The sequence below is a fragment of the Indicator indicator genome, chromosome 25 (genome assembly GCF_027791375.1).
Source record: "Indicator indicator isolate 239-I01 chromosome 25, UM_Iind_1.1, whole genome shotgun sequence".
Taxonomy (NCBI): Eukaryota; Metazoa; Chordata; class Aves; order Piciformes; family Indicatoridae; genus Indicator; species Indicator indicator.
This window is the reverse complement of record NC_072034.1, coordinates 14,939,218-14,963,315: the sequence shown is the minus strand read 5'-3', so window position 1 is coordinate 14,963,315 and position 24,098 is coordinate 14,939,218. Positions and strand designations below refer to the sequence as shown.

The following is a 24,098-nucleotide window of genomic DNA, read 5'->3' as shown; positions in this document are numbered from 1 at the left end:
CAACCTGCTCTAGTGTGAGGTGTCCCTGCCCATTGCAGGGGGGTGGGAACTGGCTGAGCCTTGAGGTCCCTTCCAACCCTGACAGTTCTATGATTCAAGGAAAGGTAATGATGATAATACCAATCTTCATTTGCAGTCAGTTTTGCAAGTGCATCCAAAAATAAGTGCCCTGGTACTAAAAGCAAGGAGCATTTCTGCTTGACATAGTGGACAACAGTGCTGAATTCAGAAGGAACACACTGGTTTATTTTTGGCATCCTTGTATCTGACATTGGAGGGGAAGGGAAAGAAAAGGAAAAAAAAAAACAACTACAGCTCTATGATTTCTTCACTCTGTTTCCTTGTCTCAGGTAAAAAGTAGAGAAGGACTCTATATGGAGCAGCCCTCTATGGCTTAAATTTTCTTTCCTTTCTTTTTCCTCCCATACTATATATTAACACAAGACAAACTGAATTATTGCATTATCTCCAAGTATTCGCAGCATTAAACTGTATTATATTGAGGAAGAAAAAGGAGCAAGTCTACTCCACCTTTGAACTTTCCTCTCTGCATTCCTTTGGAGAGTATGAATCTGGAGTATAGCGGAGATAAATGATACCTGGAGCAAATCCAGAGCTACTGTGTCCAAACTCCCTCACTTCAACTTTCAAGGGCAAAATGCTTCTTGTCTGCTGGACTCTTGTGTGTGGTTTTTTTTTTTTTCCCCTTTCATAGAATTGGAACAATTAAATAGAACTTCAGTTGTGAGCTTTATAGGTAAAATAAGTGGTTAATAGCCTGGGAACTGAAGATTGTTAGTGGCTTAACATGAGCCAGGATACCAGAGGCAACACTAGAAGCAACTGCGAATTATGGAAGGACATTTATTGGCATACTGAAGAGAGAAGAAGGGAGGCAGCACTCTGGTTAGAGTTCCAGCAATGGGAACAGGGTGGTTCTTTCTCAATGACAATGTGTTTCTTTGTCAATGACTACCTGTGTTTATGAATTTTTGCCTCCAAAAAGTGAATAGCCAGCACACTGTCAGGTTTTGGTGGCTCACAGAGTTAACTGGGTGCATGTCTCCTGCAAGGCACAGTTAAGTTTCTAGACCTATAGTGCAGGTGCCAGGAATTCCAACAGCAATTGTCCCCAACTCCAATGCCATTTGATGTTTATCTGCATCTCCTATGAGGATCTTTAGCTGTAGCATGTAAATAGGAGGCTAACATAAATCAGCAACAGTGATTGCAAAAAAAGGGACCCTCAAAGAGATAGGATGATCTTTGTATCTACACCTAAGGCTTTTTAGTCTGGGGAAGAGGAGACTGAGAGGGGATTTAATAAATGTTTATAAATACCTGAGGGCTGGGGGGTCAAGAGGGAGGGGACAGGCTCTGCTCAGTTGCACCCTGGGACAGGACAAGGGGCAGTGGATAGAAACTACAGCACAGGAGGTTCCACCTCAACATGAGGAGGAACTTCTTCACTGGGAGCCCTGGAGCAGGCTCCCCAGAGAGGTTGTGGAGTCTCCTTCTCCGGAGACTTTCAAGCCCCATCTGGATGTGCTCCTGTGTGACCTGTGCTGGATTCTGTGGTCCTGCTCTGACAGGGGGGTTGGACTGGATGATCTCCAGAGGTCCTTTCCAACCCCTAACATCCTGTGAGCCTGTGCTCTTATGAACATCTGTTTCCCTTCTTGCACATGAAGAGGTTTTCAACTTTTATACATCACTTTCTGCAAGCAGTTGTGAAACTCACTTACATCCTGAAATGCTGTGTGCCCCTTTAAGCTCAGGCTTCATGCTCCTCTTTAACAGTACTTCAGGGATAAAAAGAGTGTGATCAGAAAAGCCCTTGATGCGCTGGCAAGCATGCTACCAGAAACAAGTTTTGCCTGCTGAGATTCAGTTCCTTCTGCATTTCTGCCTAGTTTACCCTCTGTTACTTTCAGTATTACAGTTTTCATTTTAGTTCCAGTTAACTCCAGGAACCCTGTGGCTACTGCATATTTAGCAGCTCTTCCAGTTCAATATCAATCTTCTCATTAGTGCTCCAAGCTTACTCTCATGATACCCAGATTACATCCAGGAAAACATAGTGTCACACTGTCAGCACAATCTGTAACATCTCCTCACGTTCCCTGGGCCAAACCTCTCATTAGTACTGGCATTACATTTTTAATATCTTTGTCTGGCAAAACATGACCTGGCACCAATTCAATGCCTAGGATTCACTGGCTTTGAGTTGCAGGTACAGCCTTTATCCTGCCTTCCAGGAGAGTGCCTGTGCCTCCTATGATGAACTCATCACTTTGGAAATTCCTGCTGTGATAATAGAACAGTACTTCTAGCTCTTTCAAACAGCTCAGTGTTCATCAGCTGCTAGATTTTTTTTTTTCTCAGCCTTTTGGAGGGCAAACCACATAAAGACAAAGGTACAATGATAGGTCTTAAGCCACAGGGGACTTGAATGAAAGGAAGAAGGAAGGTAATAAGTTTTTATTTCTAACTGTTCTGGCTTGAATAATGTGTCTGTGACCAAAAAAAAGAGGAAAAAAAGAAAAGAGTAGTTTCTGTATTCTTAGGCAAATGCAATACTTAGGCTAGCAGAGGAGCAATGACATTGAAATTAAATAAGGTACTGCTATGTACCTTATGTCTTTCTCACCCAAGGCTTGTTTTCTAAATCAATCATTTCAGTAACCAGGCAGGAAGAGCCATTAATTAGTCAATTTACCTCAACATTTGTTAATAAAGTGGATGTTTTGACCAAAGTTCTCCTGGACAAAAGGGATTGTCAGAAAGCAGCATTTATAAATGCAAAGGGGAGGGTCCCTGTCTGCTGCAGTTGACTCTGTCACCTGACTTCATTTACAAGGGAGTTATTTATGCTGTTGTGAGATTCCACTGCAAGAGCAAATGCTTTTTTTATTGATCTTTTGGTTTTGTGTTTAGTCAAACACATGAAAAAAGAGAATTATCAGCAGAATGAGCAGGCAGAAGGCTCACAACTCCATGCTAAAGCCTCTAAGGAACCCATGGCATGGCTAACCCTGCCTGATGAGAAAAGATTTCCCAGCTCTTGCAATGAATAATCTCCTGACTTGCCACCCTCTAGAAGAGAGAGGAAAAATTAAAGGTGCTGAGGGCAGAAAAGTTTTTGGATCAGATTTTGGATATTGATTCCATGAGATGTTGAGCAGGAGTTGTGTTTTCAGTCAGTCTCATGACTCTCTGTCCAGATGATTGCATCTGGTAGGGCTGTGCCTCACCTTGGGTGCTTGAAATCATCTAACCACTTTTTAAGAGCAGACTTACAATGTGTTGCTTACTTACAATGTATTGTTTTCCTCATACTAAAAAGTTTGCAGTTGTTTTCTTGAGCTTTTGGCCACAATATAGATTTGCATTTCTTGACTTGAGAGAGCTCTGCAGAGTTGTCACTTTTTGCCGTATGTTTTCTGTGTTGCTTTTGTTAGCTTTTTTTATCCCCTAATAGCTACAAATGCAGCATAAATCATTGTCCTACCCTTATCATCACTTCTTACAAGCAATATAATTATCTTATACTATCAGCTTCAGCATGATCAGGACTATTCCTAGCATTCCACACCTGAGCAGCCTTCAACATGCTTGACAATGCTAAATACACCAGCTAAGACTATAGCTTGGAAAATACAATCCAAAGAGCTTTTGTTCTTCCTCCCAAGCATAGAATCCTAGACTTGTTAAGGTTGGAAGGGATCTCAAGGATCCCAACCCCCCTGCCATGGGCAGGGACACCTCACACTACAGCAGGTTGCTCACAGCCACATTGAGCCTGACCTTAAAAACCTCCAGGGATGAGGCTTCCACCACCTCCCTGGGCAACCTCTGCCAGTGTCTCCCCACCCTCACGGTGAAGAATTTCTTCCTAACATCCAATCTGAATCTACCCCTTTCTATTTTTATTCCGTTCACCGTAGTTCTATCACTCCCTGACACCCTAAAAAGTCCCCCTCCTGCTTTCTTGTAGCCCCCTTCAGATCCTGGAAGGCCACAAGAAGGTCTCCTTAGAGCCTTCTCTCCTCCAGACTGCACAACCCCAACTCTCTCAGTCTGTCTCCATAGGAGAGAAGCTCCATCCCTCTGCTCATCCTTGTGACCCTTCTCTGGACACATTCCAGCAACACAAAGTCTCTTAGGATTCTTTCTCCAGCTCCCTCTCATATGTGTGTGGAATGGTGCATCCCATAATGTGCATGTGTCCTTTTTGTGGTGTATAAAGCTAAATTGTCATCTCATCAGCTTTTCTTTTTTGTTGTTAAAGCTCTTCAAGGTGTTTTCTAGTCATTTTTCTGTAGAAGCTGTGGCTCCCACCAAAGTGGTCATGTGCTGAGGAGCAGAGATCTTACCAGGTGCTTTTAAAGGCTTTTTAAGGCTTTGCCATTCATCAGTAAAAAAGGATTATCCCTATAGAATGGTCAAGTCAGAAGTGAGACACAAGATCAAAGATTACACTAAACAAATTCTGTTAGCATTTCTCTCCTGTAACTGTAATTTATGGGCAGCAGTGTCCAAGAGGAGAGCAGTCTGCTGCAGAAGGTGGTACACTGCTTTTTTGCTGTCTCTTCTTTCCAAACTACACTCATTCCAGGAAAACTTCTACCATTACAAGTCTTGTCTTTGCCCCATTAATAAAGGATGTTAGTGACCTCAAAGGTGTGCTAAATAAAACTGTTATGCCATGGCACTGTACCCAGAGTGCTTGCCTGTACGTTAACAAAGCAAACCCAATCTTCATCAGGAACATGCATTATAAATTATACCTTGGACTTGCCCAGTAAATGCTCATCAGTGGCAGCAGGTTTTTTTGATCTCCAAACGTTTAAGGGAGGGGAAAGGTGCAGTGCACTGATCAAAACTGCAAAACCAGGAAGCCTTCTTACCTTAGACAGGTATACAACCACAACATAGCTCCTGTGTGGTGCTCAGTGGGAAGGTGGAGGCTGGTGTTGGCAGGTTCCTCTCACTGAATGTTTTATATCTACAGCTTGGTCACAGATTCTGGCAGATCATGATACCTAATGTGGGACTAAGGTGTCAGGGAATGATAGGACTAGGGGGAATGGAGAAAAAAATAGAAGTGGGTAGATTCAGACTGGATGTTAGGAAGAAGTTCTTCACTATGAGGGGGGTGAGACATTGGCACAGGTTTCCCAGGGAGGTGGTAGAAGCCTCATCCCTGGAGGTTTTTAAGGTCAGGCTCAATGTGGCTCTGAGCAACCTGATTTAGTGTGAGGTGTCCCTGCCCATGGCAGGGGGTTGGAACTAGATGATCCTTAAGGTCCCTTCCAACCCTAAAAATTCTATGACTCTCTGACTACTGGAGAGATACTGGTCTGAGACTGCTGGAGTTGTGCACATGCACACCCTCAAAACCACTCTTTGGGTTTCTGCTATATTGTTTGGCTCCTTTATTACATAATAAGGTCTATTCTGTAGTTAGCATGTAGAGAAGACAAATATGAGGGCTTGTGTGGTGGCTGAATTAGCATGCAGTCTTTGTATTTTAAGTTAGCATGTTGCTTCTTGATAGTGTGCACAGAATCACAGAATGTTAGGGCCTGGAAGAGACCTCAAAATCTCATCCAGTCCAACCCCCCTGCCAGAGCAGGTCATACAGGTCACACAGGAACACACATCCAGACAGGTCTTGAATATCTCCAGAGAGAGAGACTCCACAACACCCCTGGGCAGCCTGTTCCAGTGTTCTGTTACTCTCACAGGGAAAAAAAATCTTCCTCATGTTCAGAGGGAACTTCCTCTGCCTCAGCTTCCACCACTGCCCCTTGTGCTGGCATTGGGCATCACCCAGCAGAGCCTGGCTCCAGCCTCTGGGCACTCACCCTGCACATCTTTACAAACATGAATGAGGTCACTCCTCAGGCTGCTCCACAAGCTACAGAGCCCTCAGCTCCCTCAGTCTCTTCACATACAGGAAATGTTCCACTCCTTTAATCAGCTTTTCCCAGGAAGAGGTGCCAGCACGTCAAGGAGGTACCTTCTGCAGCATGTTCCAATCCAAGGGTGCCAACATGAGGATATTGTTCTTGGCACCCTGGGATGTTATTGTTGTGCTCTTTGCAGTGTGCTGAGAGATTGGTCAGCTAAGGAATCCTGCACTCTGCATGCATCCAGCAGCTGCCCTCAGAACAGTAGCTGCAACAGTTGATGATGTGGAGCAGGGGTGTTTCAGGAAATCAGCTTGTGTAGTTCATGTGGCTTATTTATGACTAACTGGGGTTTGGTTTGTAAGTATTTGATGCAGTCTGATAGTGCTATACTCTGGTATTTTTATAAGGGGAAGTAACTACAGAAAAGAATTAAGTGTGAAGAGAAGAATTGAGTGAAGAGAAGAACTGAGGGGGAAAGGGAAGTTTCCTAGCATGTTGTGGTTGGTGACTGGATGCAGAAGACCATCAACAAAGAACCTCAGAACACCCTTTACACATCTATGTCAGCTTGGCCATATGCATAGTAGCTACAGGAGCTGTTTTCTTCTGATGGCTGAAGTGTGTCCAAACACACATGACAGGGGAGTGCTGATACTCAGTGTTCTCATGCTTTGTACCAATGCACTATCCAGGTGGGGTTTGTTGGATTTTTTTTTTTTCCTTCCCTGTTAATTCTTCTAAAACATTCTTTGGATTGTTGGATATTAGTAGACAAGGTCAAATCTAGGCCAGGTCTGTGGATCAGCAGTAGAGAGGAAATTAGGCAGGAATGTTTGAACATTCAAGCATGGGATAATGTGTAAGGAGAAGCAGTATTGTCCCAAAGTTGGCAGTTCTGGCATGTCTAAGTGGTGTTATAACTTCCAGAAGTGCCCCACCATCCTGTCTAATTTGATTAGGAGTGTTCTTGTCTTCTACAGTTATAAAAAACATCTTAACCAGAGGAAAATGTGGATCTCATCTAGATTTTTTCCCCCCCCTTCGATCTGATTCTTTATATGGAAACATCTAAGTCTCACCATGCATTTGCTTTAGACACATCCTGTGCTAAACATTGTTGGCATCCAGCTGTGTTTTCTCAGGCAAGCTTTCTAGATCAGCAGAGAATGGTTCCCTAAATAAGGTGAATTGTTCTTTCTTGTGGAAAAAAAAAATGTTGGAAGTGGTGTTCAAACTCCAGTCTGTTGTCAGACCCTTTAGTGTAGCTTTATGCACTGAACTAGTGTGGCTTTGTGCACTGCACTGTCAGTACTTCTACTAAAAATGGAGTTCCTTACCAGTTTGCAAAGTGAAAATTCTCAGGTCTGAAGCTCAATCCTGCTCTGATTCTGTAGGACACTTAAATGGTGCAAAAGACATTTAAGTGCTTGCCCAACCATGTTAGGTCACAGAATGTTAGGGGCTGGAAGGGACCTCAAAAGCTCATCCAGTCCAACCCCCTCTGCCAGAGCAGGATCACCTAGAGCAGGTCACACAGGAACACAGCCAGGCAGGTCTTGAATATCTCCAGAGAGGGAGACTCCATACCCTCCCCTGGGCAGCCTGTTCCACTTCTGGAGAAATCCTTGATTTGAGGACGCCTAAGAAGCTTTAGGTATGCCTGCAGTCCAGAGCATAAGAAATGCATTGGTGAAGAGAAGAGTCACAAAACAGAGCAGCTGGCAGCAGCTGTGCTCTGGCAGTCCCCTGATGGTTGCAGGGTCAAAGGAGGAATAACCAGTTGGCATACATTGAAGTGGCCCAAGGGCTTCTCCACATGTGCCCATCACAGGCCCCTTCACTGCATACAGGAGCAGAGAGATGTCTCTGGTGGTTTTATACTCTTGTTCTCAAAAGGTAAAATTGATCCACAGAAAGAGCCAAAGAGCAGCCTTTCATGTTTTTGTTTAATATTGAGAAGGTTGCTGTCATTTAGACTTCATAAAGAAGCTTTTATCGGTGCTGTTTGCAAACATGCCAACTGAGAAAGATTGACCCCAGACCGACATGAAAACAGTTCTCTGCTGCAAACCCTTCCTTAGCAAAAGCTCCCCAACAATCTCTGGATTCAGAAAATCAAAGCCAAGACAAAGCAGCTGTATTCAGTGCTTACTTTCTGTAACAGAACCCTGAGGTCATCTCAGGAGTCGCAGTCGGTGTATCAAACGCCTTCCTTCTTGGTCTCCCAAGCCAGATTTCTTTTCTGCATCTTTGAGAGGTTGTGGGTTTGTTGGTTTTTTTTTTTTTTTTTCCTGAGATGCTTTCCCTTGCCTAGACATATCCTTTGATGTTCCTCTTGTGTTAAGGTAACAAATTGCTGTGTTTATTAAGACTCTGTTGTCTGAGGATAGTCAGGATTTAAATGGTTTACATTCAGACCAAGCCAATCCGTTTCAGAAAGCACAGTACCACATTTCCACAGCTGACAAATGTATGGAACCATCTTTCTTTTGCCTCCAAACCCACCTCTTTTTGTTTTCTGTAATCACCAGGAATATTTTTGTGATTTTTTTTCTTTTTTTTTAATGGTTTCTAATGTAGTTGTTTTCTTTTTGTTTCTTCTCCTTTCTCATCTGTGCTGTGCCCTACTTCTCTTTTGGTTTCTCTATCATCCTTTGCTTTTGTATTGTAAATTATTGTCTCCCCCATGCTGGGTCTATACCTTCCCAACCCCAACTTTATGTGTTTCCAGTCATTGTTTAATGGGTGTAAGCCAGTCACCTCTGTACCCAGTAGCCAGCATCCCAATCTATAGCTTCTTAGGTATTTCTTTAGTGCTTGTAGTAGAATCTGTAGGGTGTTTTTATTAAGAGTGGTGTTTCATCTCTTTTATACTTAATATTTTGGCACTGTTCTTCATGCTCTGTTTTTATTACATTGTGATCAGAGACTGCACTGGGGGGGGAAAAAAATAAATCAGACTTCATGTTGAGTATCTTGGCAAGATGGCTCATAGAAAGTTGTAAAGTATCAAAATAACCTTTAAAGAGATCTTTATCACATGTGTGAATGGATTGAGTAAGTTTAAGTATGCAGTTAGGTGATTAATTAGCTGGAAGATCCAAATGCATGCTTGAGTAGATGACCATGCCTCCAGGCTGATCCACTTGTTTCTAGTCACTGTTAAGCATTCTGTGATGCAGAATATTCCCATTTAAGGGCTCATACAGGACATGCCACAGAGCCAAAGAACTGCTCAGTATTTTCCATGGGGTGTCATACATCATTTGGGACATGGAGCTACTATCCTCTAACACTGATGTTAGTAGGTATCAGAGTAAGTGATCATGGGAAGTCAGTTTGAAATTGTTCAAAATCCAGAGGTTTTTTCATACTTTTCCCATGGTTGCTACAAGGTTGTTGGTTTTTTGGGGTTTTTTTTAGTTCCTTTTCTTAAAATTTGTGGCATCCTTCTTTAATTGTCAGGAGATGCTGCTGCAGATGTTAGTCAAACACTGGGTAGCTGCTGTCAGCTTCTGTGGTGAATTAACCTTCTGCAGCAGCTTTGGAAATCACAGAACCATTAAGACTGGAAAAAACCTCTGAGATCATCAAGACTCAAACTGTCAACCAAACACCACCATGCCCACTGAACTATGTCTCCAAGTGCCACATCTATATGTTTTTAGAACACCTCCAGGGATAGTAATTCCACCCCCTCCCTGTTCCAATGCCTGACCACTCTTGTAGTAAAGAAATTTTTCCTAATGTCCAATCTGAACCTCCCTTGGTGCAACTTGTGGCCATCTCCTCTCGTCCTGTTGCTATTTACTTGAAAGAAGAGACCAAACTCCATCTCAACACAACCTTGTTTCAGGTAATTGTAGAGAGCAATGAGGTCTCCCCTCAGCCTTCTCTTCTCCAGACTAAACAATTCCAGTTCCCTCAGCCTGCTCCACATAAGCCTTCTTCTCCCTCACCAGTTGCACTGCAAGTGCCCAGCACCTCTCATATCTAAACCTTATGCTTATATAGATGCCAAAGATAATGTCTGTGAAAGCCACTACTTAAACTGTGAGTTTTGTGAAGGTGTATTTCACACTTTCTCACACTTGCACATGACATAAACACAGGCACTTGGGCAGTCCAACTGAGTCTACACATCTCAGCCCAGCATCTGAGGGGCTGCAGCGTGCAATCAACCCATTGCTGATACAAAACTGAACCTGCAAACCAAAGGATGAGTGTGCCACATAGTAGTCTGGCTCAGGAATAGGAATTCCAGGTCATGCCCCAGTAGCAGGGCTCAAGGAAAAGCAGAATATTATAGTTGGTAGAAACCAGACTGAACAGACTTGGCTAATGACTGAGATCTGCCAATGGGATCCTTGGGGTGCATCAAGAAAAGTGTGGCCAGCAGGGCTAGGGAGGTTCTTCTCCCCCTCTACTCTGCTCTGCTGAGACTACACCTGGAATACTGTGTCTGGTTTTGGGCTCCCCAGTTCAAGAGAGACAGAGACCTGCTGGAGTCCAAGGGAGAGCCATGAGGATGATGTGGGGACTTGAGCATCTCCCCTGTGAAGAGAGACTGAGAGCCCTGGGGCTGTTTAGTCTGGAGAAGAGAAGACTGAGAGGGGATCTGATCAATGTCTATCAATATCTGAGGGGTGGGGGGCAAGAGGAGGGGGGCAATCTCTTTTGGGTGATGTGCAGTGATAAGCCAAGGAACAATGGACACAAACTGGAACATAGAAGTTTTCACCTCAACATGAGGAGAAACTTCTTTCCAGTGAGGGTGACAGAGCCCTGGAGCAGGCTGCCCAGGGGGGTTGTGGAGTCTCCTTCTCTGGAGACTTTCCAAACATGCATTCCTGTACAGACTACCCTGGGTGATCCTGCTTTGGCCAGGGGGGTTGGACCTGGTGATCTCTTGAGGTCCCTTCCAACCTCTAATGTTCTGTGATTTCATGACTTGTAGGTACTGAATCCTTGGGTCTCTCAGGGAGCAGGGTGCACATGCTTCCTGGAGTTGGTAATTCTGGGCTGTCCATTGACTTCTTATCCTGGGTGCAGAACTTGCAGCTCTCTGTTTACCTTATGCTTTTGTTCTCCTGGTGGAAAATATCTCCTCAGGGTGCTTTGGCCCCCAGTCCTTTTACTCCAGAAGCTTTCAGTCTGCTGGACAGCATCTTGAGATATCTGTTTCCCTGAGCTATCTGAGATGTCTCAGATAACTTGAGATATCTGATTCATCACTGGTACCTTTAACTCAGTTTTGAGAGCAATTTTAAAGCAAATGTTGCTGTATTTTGTTGCTATTCATACAAACCTGAATGCTTACACTGCAGAAATTGAGATGAAACATTGACAATTTAAAACATTAGAAAAATTAACTGATATATAGGAGGATAACTGGGTTTGTGGTCTTGCCATCTCTTATCTCCTTTGAAATGCTCTCTGCTTACACAGGGGAAAGCAACACTTCAGTTGCTGTACTAAAACTGTTAGTAAAGACTACCACAAGTGAGCTGTGATTAGCAGGGAAAGTTTGTTCAGGCTAATGACTTTGCAATTTGATTTAGATCAATTCCATTTGATCTGAGTTCAACATAAAATAGCTTGGTGAGTTTTTAATGTTCATAGTGCAATCCTGTATTAGCTGTTGGGAAGGTGGATGTGCATTTGTTGTGTGTGTACACATTTACAAACAGGGAGAAACTGTGTGGCAAAAAAAAAAAAAAAAGAGCAAATATGCTAAAACTTGGGGACCAAGTGCCCATAAAATCTTGTGGATTTGAGGAGGGGCTGCAAATGTCCAACTGAGCAGAATATGTCCCTTTTATTTGTGTTTTTTTACTGAGATGCATCATCAAAAGCTTCTAGGGAAGCAGTTGAAATTAATTGGGAAAACTGCCAGATATCATGTTCGTGCTGGGGAACATAACCTAGGGAAGAGGGAAGTTCTGATTAATGGTATTTCAATAAATAGATTTTTAGGATATTGTGTGTTTCTAAAGAGGGTTGCTTGAGGATTTGTGGTGAGAAGCAGTGGAAAATACATTAGTGGAAAAGATATTACTTGCTCATCATAGCTTATGGTGAGTGAGTCATATAGTAGTATGTTTAAGGAAGGATCATGGAATTAAAAATCAGAAGAAACGGGAATAAATCCAACATGTCCATAGGAAAATACAGGGTTAAAGTGGACTATATTTTAAGCAGTGTTCAGTTGACTTGCTGTGTGGGGAGAGACTGAGCAGTCCTGGCTAATGACTTGTAGGTACTGAATCCTCAGGTCTCTCAGGTGGTTTCACTCGACCAGTTTCAGCAGAATGATGAAAAGGTTGAGATAAAATAAACTGACAGTTGCTACTCATCGCAGGCAGCAAGCTGTACCCTGGCAGATGAGACCCTGGGAGCCCTCTTTTTTAAACAAAGGCTTTCACTGCAGTGAGCAATGAACTCCACACGAAAAGGGAAAAGGAGAGAGAGATTGGCAGCTGGTGACCGACACGAGGAGGGAAAGGAGGGAAACTGAGAAACACAGCAATTGTGGGCTAATTAGAAGCCATTCCCACCTACTTAATACCAACCCATTAAGCAGAAAACACTTTTCATCTTCCTCTGGCTGCTACACATGACATTATCCTCCAATCAATACCCTCCCACTGGCTGCCCCACTGCCCACAAATGAATACATTGCAGTTCAAGAATGCGGTAATTGAGTTGGGGCAGTGAAACTGCAGCTCGCAGTCGAGATCTTGCTCTGTAGATACTAATGCAATGTTTGTGAAGCTCGGATAAAGAAATCAAATCCCTGTATTGACAGCTGCCAGCAACTGGCAAAGGGACAAACTCAGCAATGAATCCACTTTAACCTTTGATTGAAGAGACACTGTTTATTCTCAGAGTGATTTTTTTTTTTTCCATTCGAGGAAGAGCGTTAGGGTTTTGACACCTAGATTTTTTTTTTCCCCAGGGCGTTTTGAACTCTGAGCCGAAATAAGGGGGAAAAAATGAAAAAAAAAATTTAAAAAATTATAAATATATATACATACTATTATGTGCATGCAACAATACCTCCCTGTATCAATGCATCTCACAGGCTTCCCAATTTTCTGGAAGGTTTTTAGATAGCCCTAAACTTTTAGCAGCAGTTACAGGGGTATTATTATTATTATTATTATTATTATTATTATTATTATTATTATTATTATTATTATTATTATTATTATTATTATTATTATCGTTGTTGTTGTTGTTATTATTATATTGTTATCTGTAGTATTATTATTACCTGTAGTATTATCCTTATTATCATCATCATCATTATTATTATTATATTATTCTATTACTATTATTATTACTATTACTGCTACTATTGCTACTACTACTTTATTATTACTACTTTATTATCATTACTTTGTTATTATTACTTTATTATCATGGTTGTTGTTGTTATTATTTTTTGGGCTATGTATACTCAGGCTTCTTTTTTTTGTTGGGTTTTTTTTTTTCCACTTTAAATCCTCCAATGATTTCAGGGACTACTTTTATAATGCACATCCAGGATCTTACATATCTTTAAGTTGTGCATTTAGATTCTTGCAACATTCTTCTTTTTATTATCTTTTTCTTTGTTTTGTTGTTTGTTTTTTTTTCCCCAAATTAAATCCCTTGTTCCCTGAGCCATCTGGAGGTGGTAATGCTATGCACAGTCTGCAGCATAAAGTAACCCTGTGCAGGATGCAGTTTAATTCCTTCATCATGCCAGTTTTGTCACCACAGAATCAAAACCACAGGATGCTGTTACTCCTTGGTTTAGGCTGAAGACATCAGTGTAAGCCTTTTGGAAGTGCTGGAAGGAGGTTCCACTGCAACACATGACATCTCTCCATCCATTTCAATTCCAAAGTGAACTGAGTCTCAGTTCAGGAACTTCAATTCCTCACAGTGCAGGTCTGAAGCTGTCTTTTTGGTGCAGATAAATTGTGTGCTGTGACATCAGACACTTGCAGAAAGAGACTCCCATCCTGTGCACTACTCATGGTCATGACCCCATTGTGGCACCTGCAGCATGGCATTTCTTCAGATGCTGTTTGCTAAACACAACATTCCCTACACAGCTCTACAGTGTGCTGCTAGCTTGCCTAGCTGAGCCTTCAACCCTTGATTTAGACATCATGCCTGTGCAATAACTTAACCTCCTACTTGGGGCTCTCCCAGTTTAACAGCTTATCTATAGCTGAGTAAGGGCAGTGAAAGCTGAGTAGTGCCCATAAGGCTGGCACAGTAGGCAAATGTTTTGCATCATTTGAAATTGCAAGCCAAGCAACAAGAAACTGCTACTTTCTACTTGTATGATGATATTCTAATCTGATTAGTGTAACTATCATTAATTTTCTCTCAATTCATTTGTTTCCCAGTATTGTAGAGCAGCTTTCAGCCCCTCTTTTTGTGTACGCTCCCTGGGTTCCTTTGATGCATGATAATGACAGTGTTAGGAAAGGATTTGTTCCTCAGTACAGTCTGTAATGAGGAAAGAATGGTTTTCTGATGGAGAAAGCTGGAATCTTCACAGCTGGTGAAGCTGCAAATACCCAGGACACAGGAGTTGAATGTGACAAGGCATGGAGACAGAGGTTTTGTTTACTTAGAGATACTTGGATAGGACAATCAAAGCTAGATTCAGATCCTACATAGGGACAATCTGCTTTAAAACAAAATCTGGCTCTTAGCATTTGTTTCTGTAAAGTATGGAACTTTGATTCATTTAAACACAGAAGTGTACAAGTTTGGTCTTGCTTTGACTAGATGCCAGTTAGGAGGATCAGAGAAGCAGGCTAGGGAAAATGTGAAGAGCAGTTGGCAGTCTTTCTGTTTCTCAGTGCCAAAGCCTGTGGGGTTAATTTGAAGATACCCAAATCACCTTGGCAGCATCATCTCTGGTCTTTTCCAGAACTGTGGAATTTAATGAGCCAGGACAATAAACATAGGACTACCGAAAAACAGTAATGGAAGGGACTTCAAGAAGTCATCTTCTCCAGCCCAAATGTAGGAGCAACTCTATTTCTGTAATTTCTAAGAGAAAGTTGTCTTGCCTCTGCTTAAGAAATACTTGGCAATGAATATTCCACAGGCTGGTGGACAATCTGTTCTAAAGGATAAAATGATTCAGGAAAAGAAAAAAAATAGAAAGTTTTTGCTTTACATCTAAGGTTGCCTGTAATTCAAACTCTGTATCTATTCCATCCAATGAGGCCTTCTAATTCCTTCCTTTCATCTTGGCAGTAACCTTGGAGAAAGGAATTACCTGGCACATGCTAGGGTTTAGAAGAAAATTTTATTGTGATTTCTGAAGGACTACTTAGTCTAAATATTAATCAGATAGGATGGAATGTAGTTTCTTCTTATGGGCACAGCTGATGAAAGGAGATAGGAAGCAGAGGCAAGGATCCTGTTTCCTTTTCATTTGTTTCCCAGTATATTGTCCAGTAGGACTAGCCCCACACCACTCAGATGAGCACAGTAGATTGGTATCCACTCTTAAAGGGCAGGAAGAACAAGGGCTTCACCAGCAAGAAACAGACCAAGACAGAAGGAAAGGTTGCTGCTTGTTCTTAAATGGTCTCTCTAAGTGCTTGGGAAGCTTTGTTATTCAAAGTCTGTTGCATAATTCAGGACTCTTCTCCTTACATAAGTTTCTAAAGCAGGAGAGCAGCTAGATTTCTGAATTCTTGCTGGGTTAATCCACTCTTACTTCAACTCTTACTAGAGAGGTGATTGAACTCAGCTGAAATGCTTTAGATGCCTGTTTATGATTGAGGATGTTTCTTCTGGAGACCCAGATGTGAGATCTGAAGGGTCTCTTTATCCATTCTAGATTGGGTGTTTTGATACTTCAAAAGCCAGACTCTGATTTTTCTCCAGGTTTAGAGTTCTGTCATTGCATAACCTCAAATAAATAAAATTCCACTACTGCTGTGTGCCTTCACAGCTCTCCATTCTCATAAAGCTGTACTGAGCCCCACTCCAACAGTCTTTTGTAAAGAGAAATCAAAACATTTACAAGTCAAATGCTTCATCTTCTGAGCTCTTATCAAATGCATTTATTCCCTTTTCATCAATTCTCTTTTTTTCCCCTCCCATGGCAATTTAACCAAGGCTTTTTTTTTAATCTTTTTATCTGATCTTGGAACCCTTCTAATATATTATTAGTAGTAATAGAATAATTATTATTATTATTATTATTATTATTATTATTATTATTATTATTGGTTGTAGTAGTATTGGTGTGTTATTATTTAATAATTATTATATTTAATATTATATATTTTATTATATATAATAATTATTAGTAATAGTATTATAGTTGTTGTTATTATTATTATTTTCATTATTATTATTATTCTCATTATTATTGTTGTTATCATTATCATTATTTATTTTTATCTAATGTGTCTTATCTGCCATAGTTCCTTAGCTCTGGGTTTTCAAGTCCAATTCTTTTCTAAATCTCACTCCACTTTCTACCCTAAGATTCAACCATAGCTGCTTCCATTAGTAAGCACTTCCTGCAGGGAAGCTCCTCCCTAAATTAGAAGCTATCAAGGCTGTTGCTTGCATAGAACTCATTCATGGAGACAAGTCTGAGGCTGTATTTGTCTTCTGCAGAAGTTATAACTAAGGGAAGAGAGCACAAAAAGCATCAATCTTCAAACAGATCAAATGATCAATAAATCCCACTCAGATTGCACGCAGCAAGCATTCTGCTCAAGGAGATGTGGCTTCAGGAAAATGACTTCATCACAGTTGAACAGCAAAAGGCATCCTGTGGAAGCAGCTGTGGCCAGGCAGCTAGTTGGACTTCCATACATTCTTGCACAGCAGGTGAAACAGAGCTGTGTTTGATATTCTTTTAGCAATTTCAGTCACCTCACTCTGCTGTGAATGCTCCAGCTGGAGGGGCAGAGCCTCTCTGGAGAAGGGGGAGGTTTTTCACCAAGCACTGTAGAGACACATGCTGCTTTGGGTTTTGTGTTGAGCTGACACCGTGGTTGGGGTGTTTAAGAGAAGAAGGTTTGAAATGGAAACAATGAAGAACACTCTCCAGTCAAAATCATTCTGTGATTCTATTGTCAGGCTTAAAATGAGACGTTGCCCATTATTGATTTCCATAAGCTTGAGCTTTGTGTTCAGGTTCTCATAACCATTGAGTCTTCAGTGCCTTTCCAGCTGTAAACATTTTCAAGGGTGCATGTCTGGGACCTGCTACTGTCCAGCATAAGCAATCATTTAGGGGAAAATAGTTTTTCCTGACCTTGTAATTTCTGTGCACATGGAACTGTGTGGTCTAGATAGTGAGGAGGCTGTTGCATTTTATTTAGACTAGACTGAGGCTTCCTATGTGCCTGAGAATTCCAGACTGCATGGATAAGACAAGGGCTTAAGTGCTCCTGAAGTACTCATTGTTTAGAAAGAAGACTGAAGGGTTGTGCTCTGCAGATTCCTGGAAACAGATGAAAGAAGTTTCTCCCCATCAGTGTTGTGTTAATTCTAAGGTGTTAGTGGTTGCTATGTGTTTAGTTACTGCCAGAGTTAGCTGAAACTTTTTTTATTTAATATTTTAAGTGACAGTTTGGGTTTTTAAAAATGGGTTATTCATTCCATTTCCCCAATAAATTCAGTTCAGTTTTTGTATTAATCCCTAACCTTTCATAGTTCTTTCCTTATTCCAAAGCTGTCTCCAGCAGTGGTTTTGGATGCAGTTCTTCAGGCTGTGCCTCCAGACTGCAATATTTATTTATATATTTATATAGATATATAAATGTTATAGAACCATAGAATTGTTTTGGTTGGAAAAGACTTCTAAGATCATCAAGTCCGATCATCAAAGTCCAACCACCAACACCACCATGGCCATCAAACCATGTCCCTAAGTGCTATGTCCACACATTTCTTGAACACCTCCTGGGATGGTGACTCCACCATCTCCCCAGGCAACCTATTCCAATGCCTGACCACTCTTTCAGTAAAGAAATTTTTTTTCTAATATCCAACCAATTCTCCAAGGAAAATTTCAGGCCATTTTGTCTCATTCTATCACCTGACACTTGGGAAAAGAGACCAATCCCCACCTCATTCCAACCTCCTTTCAGGGAATTGTAGAGAGCAAGTGAGGTATCCCCTGAGCCTTCTCCTCTTCTCCAGATTAAACCACCCCCAGTTCACTCAGCCAGTCCTTATAATGCTTATTAGTTAATGATAATGATGATAATAATGATGACAATGATGATGATAATGATGATAATGATGATGATGATAATAATGATAATGGTGATAATGATGATAATGATAATAATAGTCATGGTAATGGTGACAATGATGATGATAATGGTGATAATGATGATAATAATAATGATGATGATAATGATAATGGTGACAATGATGATAATAATAATTATAATGGTGATAATGATGATAATAATAATGATGATGATAATGATAATGGTGACAATGATGATAATAATAATTATAATGGTGATAATGATGATAATAATAATGATGATGATAATGATAATGGTGACAATGATGATAATAATAATTATAATGGTGATAATGATGATAATAATAATGATGATGATAATGATAATGGTGACAATGATGATAATAATAATTATAATGGTGATAATGATGATAATAATAATGATGATGATAATGATAATGGTGACAATGATGATAATAATAATTATAATGGTGATAATAATGATAATGGTGGTAATTATGATAATAGTGATGACAATGATGATAATGCTGATAATAATAATGATAATGATGATAATGATAATGGTGACAATGATGATAATAATGATAATGGTGATAATGATGACAATCATGATGACAAAGATGATAATGATAATGGTGATGATGATGATGATAATAATAATAATAATAATAATAATGCTGTGATTGGCAGTTGCCTATGTAGTAATCTTCCTGCTTTTCTTTCTTACCTGAAACTCATCAGGTTCACACAATTTCATTTCTCTACACACAATTTCATTTTTCTGCTTTGAGTCTTAGCCGACACTTTACATGTTAGAAGTAAGATTAGCAAATCATTATTAGCAAATAGAATTGCCTTTTAAAAAAAAAAAGAAAAGAAAAGATTTGGCTTTTAATACAATCCCAGATGAAGCCACAGTGGCTGAGTCTCAGCAGCTGGCTGGAAGGGTTGGGTTTAGCTGGCTGGCGACGTCTCTGCGTGGTGTACCTCCAGTGGTGCACTTCTCTGTGTTGGCACAGTGTGAGACAGAAGTGAGCAACACTCCCCTGTTGCAGAGCCACTCTTTCTTCCTCGTTTTCCTGTCACATTAGCAGCACTCTAAGCAGAAAGACTTGAAACTACAAAGTGTGCTTTCAAAAAAAAACAGTCCTTACTGCACCTGCAGCCACTAATGGTGATTTTTTTTTTTTTTTTTTTGGTGTTGCATGTCACTACAAGGAAACTGAGAACGTTTCTGAACCTTCAGTAGTGATCTTCCTGTAAACATAAACTCTTTTTGCATGTAGCCTTGAAGTAATTCAGAACTGCCTGGCTTTATTATGCTCACTGGGGGGATAATAGCTGTTCCTGTTTATAACTGGCTTTCACACACAAATTCCTGTTGGAAGCTCAGCCTTGTCTGCTTCAAGTGCAGTTTTATACAGGAATGATTGCAAGCCTGTACCTGAAAATGTGGTCTACCTTGAGAACCAGAGAAGGTTGGAAACAGTGTAAGACATTACATGTGGTTATGACCTGTCCTTGGTATAGAATCACAGAATAGGACTTGAGTAGGAAGGGACCTTTAAGATCATTTAGGAGCAGGGACACCTCCCCCTAGACAACCTGGTCTGGTTGAGGATGTCCCTGCTGACTGTGGGGAAGTCAGACTAGATGACCTTTGTAGGTCCATTCTGCCCTGGACCATTCTATGGTTCTATAGACTGGGCTGCTCAAAGCCTTTCCGTTTGAAAACCACCATTTTTAGTAATCCTTATGAAAAATAAGCTCTTTTTTTTTTTTTTTTTTTTTTTTTTAAGCAACCAGCACCGGACAAGAGGACACAGTCTCAAGCTGTGCTAGGGGAAGTTTAGGCTGGAGGTGAGGAGAAAGTTCTTCACAGAGAGAGTTGTTAGACGTTGGAATGTGCTGCCCAGGGAGGTGGTGGAGTCACCATCCCTGGAGGTGTTCAAGAGGGGTTTGGAAGTGGCACTTGGTGACATGGTTTAGTAGTCATGAGGTGACAGGTTGGACTTTGATGATCCTTGAGGTCTTTCCCAACCTTATTGATTCTGTGATTAGAAAAGTGTTTCTTAAGGAACAGTTCACTGTCTTGGAGAGAAAAGCGGGAGAGATTTAACACACAGTATTGTGTTGGTACTTCTAGGTCAACTTGTCAGGTAATTTATGTAGAAAAAACAAACAACCAAACACCACCACCCCCCCCCCCCAAAAAAAAATCAGGTTAATGCTGGCTTTGTCCCTAATTAAATGAAATTGATGTTCTTTCACATGGGTGCTTTATTTAGCAGGATGTGAAACATGAGGAAAGAAATTATGGCACTGGAAGCTGAGCAACAAGGTCCAAGTGCAGGAAGCTTTACAAGTAGCCTGGCCTTAACCTGAGTGGCACTCACAGCACAGTCCATTTCTATTCAGAAATGGCTCTGCATCATTTGGTTGCAAATATTTTTGTTGTGGCAAAATTAAGGAACTGAGTAAGGACCCCAGGTTATTGAATTAGCACTTACACCTTCTTAACCTCAGAAACATGGGCAGAAGCCTCTAGACTCTAACTTTGTTTCCCCTACATTGATTTGAACTTACTATGAGCTTTTTGATGGAGTCCAGCATGAGCATAATTTGCTGATGGCATCAAACTGGGAAGGGTGGCTGACACCTCATCAGGCTGTGCTGCCATCCTGCAGCAGGATGGAGAGTTAGGCAGAGAGGAAGCTCATGAAGTCCAGCTAGGACAAGTGTAGAGTTCTGCACCTGGGGAGGAATATCCCCTCTGAGAGGCTGACCTGCTGGAAAGCAGCTCTGCAGAGGAAAACCTGGGAGTGCTGGTGGACAAGTTCAGCATGTGAATGGTCTTCTCTATGCACCCTTGTGGTCTGGAAGGCTAATGGGCTACTGCGATGCATGAAGGCATCTCAGGAGATGCTTGTGTGGCCAGTAGGTCAAGAGAGGTTCTCGCCCCCCTCTGTTCTGCCCTGATGAGGCCAAATCTGGAGTATTGTGGCCAGTTTTGGGTTGCCCAGTTCAAGAGGGACAGGGAACTACTGGAGACAGTCCAGTGGAGAGCCATGAGGATGCTGAGGGAACTGGAGCATCTCTCTTATGAGGAGAGGCTGAGAGACCTGGGGCTGCTTAGCCTGGAGAAGAGCAGCCTGAGAGGGGATCTGATCAATGCTCATCAATAGATAGCTAAAGGGTGGAGGTCATGAGGATGCAGCTGGACTCTTTCCAGCAGTGGACAGTGATAGCACAAGAGGCACTGGGCACAAACTGGAACCCAAGAGGTTCAAGACGTGGCCCTCACTGCCGGCAGGGGTAAGAAAATCTTACTCTTTTTGCTTGTGCCTCCTCACTGCCCTGGCCAGCAATGCCACGCAGGATGCTTTGCCCAGGAAAACTCCTTCCTAGCACCAACGCACAGCTGATACCTTTGATACCCCTTTCAACACCGTCTCTGGCCGTTTTGTTTGCAAGAGGTGATCTAGGGGCAAAGACGAGCCTGGGAGCAGGGGTGGAGGTGGGGGAGTGGCAGTCGTGCCAGGCCTTGGGTTTAGCCTCTAGAGGGAGCGCGCTGATCCCTCTTGGTGCCACAACAATTTGCTGTGACAACCAGCAGGCACTGGCTCCCTTCTCAGTGCAGCAAACCCTTCCGTGTACCCTTCAGAGGTGGGACCTGCCTCCTCCCTGCTCACTGAATCGGGCGTTGGGTGTTCAATCAGCATTCAGATATATGCTTTAGATGCTCATGAAAGAGGATGCTCTCCTTCATGTGCCTTGTCACTGGTGATGCTTGCATCTGGGTTGTTTATATATATATTTAGTAATTTTCTTTAAATATTAACACAAGCAGCCTACAAATCTGTGAAAATCCTGAAATCAGAAGAATTAAGAGGTTTTATTTTGCCCTATGACTTCCTATAAGTCCTTCTTTTTTCCTTTCTTTTCTTTTTTCCTTTCTTTTCTTTTTTCCTTTCTTTTCTTTTTTCCTTTCTTTTCTTTTTTCCTTTCTTTTCTTTTTTCCTGTCTTTTCTTTTTTCCTGTCTTTTCTTTTTTCCTGTCTTTTCTTTTTTCCTGTCTTTTCTTTTTTCCTGTCTTTTCTTTCTTATCTTTTTTCTTTTTTCCTTTTTTTTGTTTGTTTTTTCTTTTTTCCTTTCTTTTTTCTTTTTTCCTTTTTCTTCTTTCTTATCTTTTTTCCTTTTTCTTTTTTGTTTGTTTTTTCTTCTTTCTTATCTTTTTTCCTTTTTCTTTTTTGTTTGTTTTTTCTTCTTTCTTATCTTTTTTCTTTTTTCTTTTTTCTTCTTTCTTATCTTTTTTCTTTTTTCTTTTTTCTTCTTTCTTATCTTTTTTCTTTTTTCTTTTTTCTTCTTTCTTATCTTTTTTCTTTTTTCTTTTTTCTTCTTTCTTATCTTTTTTCTTTTTTCTTCTTTCTTATCTTTTTTCTTTTTTCTTTTTTTCTTCTTTCTTATCTTTTTTCTTTTTTTCTTCTTTTCTTTTTTCTTTCTTTTTTTTTCTTTTTTTTTCCTTTTTCTTTTTTTTATTTATTTTTTCTTCTTCCTCTTTTTATTTCTTTTTTTTTTCCTTTTTCTTTTTTTTTTTTCCTTTAGTGTGAAAGGTATTTTCAGGAACACAGCTTATCATTTCCCTGTGATGTATGCATGCTTTAAAAGGTAGCCTGAATTTGCACAGAGAAAATCCCAGCCAGGATCCAGTAATACAGTTGCCTTCAAGAGAGAATAAAAGGCTTGTATTACTCCATCTGATTCAAAACAATAGCTTAATTGGGCAGGAGAATGTAGTTATCAGATGATAAAGATACGAAGTCAAGGGCAAGATATGCCTGAAAACAAGCATTTTCCTGCCTAAAATTAGGCAAAGTTAATAGGTTAAATTTTGTTTATTGAATAAGAGAACCCAAAGTTGATTGATATAGTAATTTCAGTGTTTGCTATGGCAAATATTTAGCTCATTATCAGTTTTAATAGCGTTTTGCAGAACAAGCCTTTCCTTGACATGCAGAAAATACTATTAAATTTCCCTGCATAGATACATTGTTATGACATGCAATAACTACTTGAATATAAAGGGGATTAATAATTTAAAAGGTGTTAACAAATTAGGGCCATCATTAAAAATAGACTTTGAACCATTTTGTAGAAAAATCAGATTGAGGTAATGCTCTGCTCTTATGATAAAGAATTACAGCATTAATTCTGCAAAGTGAACTTATTGCTCCTATTCGTCTCCAAAACCCTGGAGCATTAAAAGACAGGAAGAATGAAATGATCACTGCATTTTTTTTTTCCCAGGCACAACAGCTCTAATATTTCCATCACAGTTTCACAGCTCAGCTTGCATGGTAGTGCTAGAGGAAAAAGCCCATAAACGTCATGCTTCCCTTTGTTTTGTTTTTGCTGCTCTTATGAAACAGGGGAGAATTTTTTTTTCCCAGACAGTTTATATTAATATACTGAGAATTTTGCTTGTACAGCATCTGTGCAGAGCATAAAGCAAACATTTCCTCTGTGTAGAAGCTGTTCTGTTCTTGATTTTTTTTTTCTTTTTAATGTAATCCTCTGGTTTTGCAATCCTTTTGCATTTTGGTTTTCCTTTCTCACATCAATTGATGACCAGAAGGTTGATTTCTTGTTGATTTGCAATTTATTCATTTGTTTTCTTTCCAAATGGAGATAAACAGAAATAAGATCATTTTGGAAGCCTTTTCCTTCTCTATTTCATACTGAATTCATGAAACATGAAGGGGGAAATAAGGATTTTTATTTTTCTTTTTCTTTTTCTCTTTTCCTCTTTTCCTCTTTTCCTCTTTTCCTTTTCCTTTTCCTTTTCCTTTTCCCTTTTTCATTCTCCTTCCCCTTCCCCTTCCCCTTTCCCTTCCCCTTTCCCTTCCCCTTCCCCCT

At 40.7% G+C, this 24,098-nt stretch overlaps 1 protein-coding gene across 1 annotated transcript in view; it reads left to right on the top strand.

The window, feature by feature from the left end:
- Positions 1–24,098, top strand: part of TTC29 (tetratricopeptide repeat domain 29) — a 159,591-nt gene that overhangs the window by 85,754 nt on the left and 49,739 nt on the right. The gene's annotated exons all lie outside the window — the stretch shown is intronic.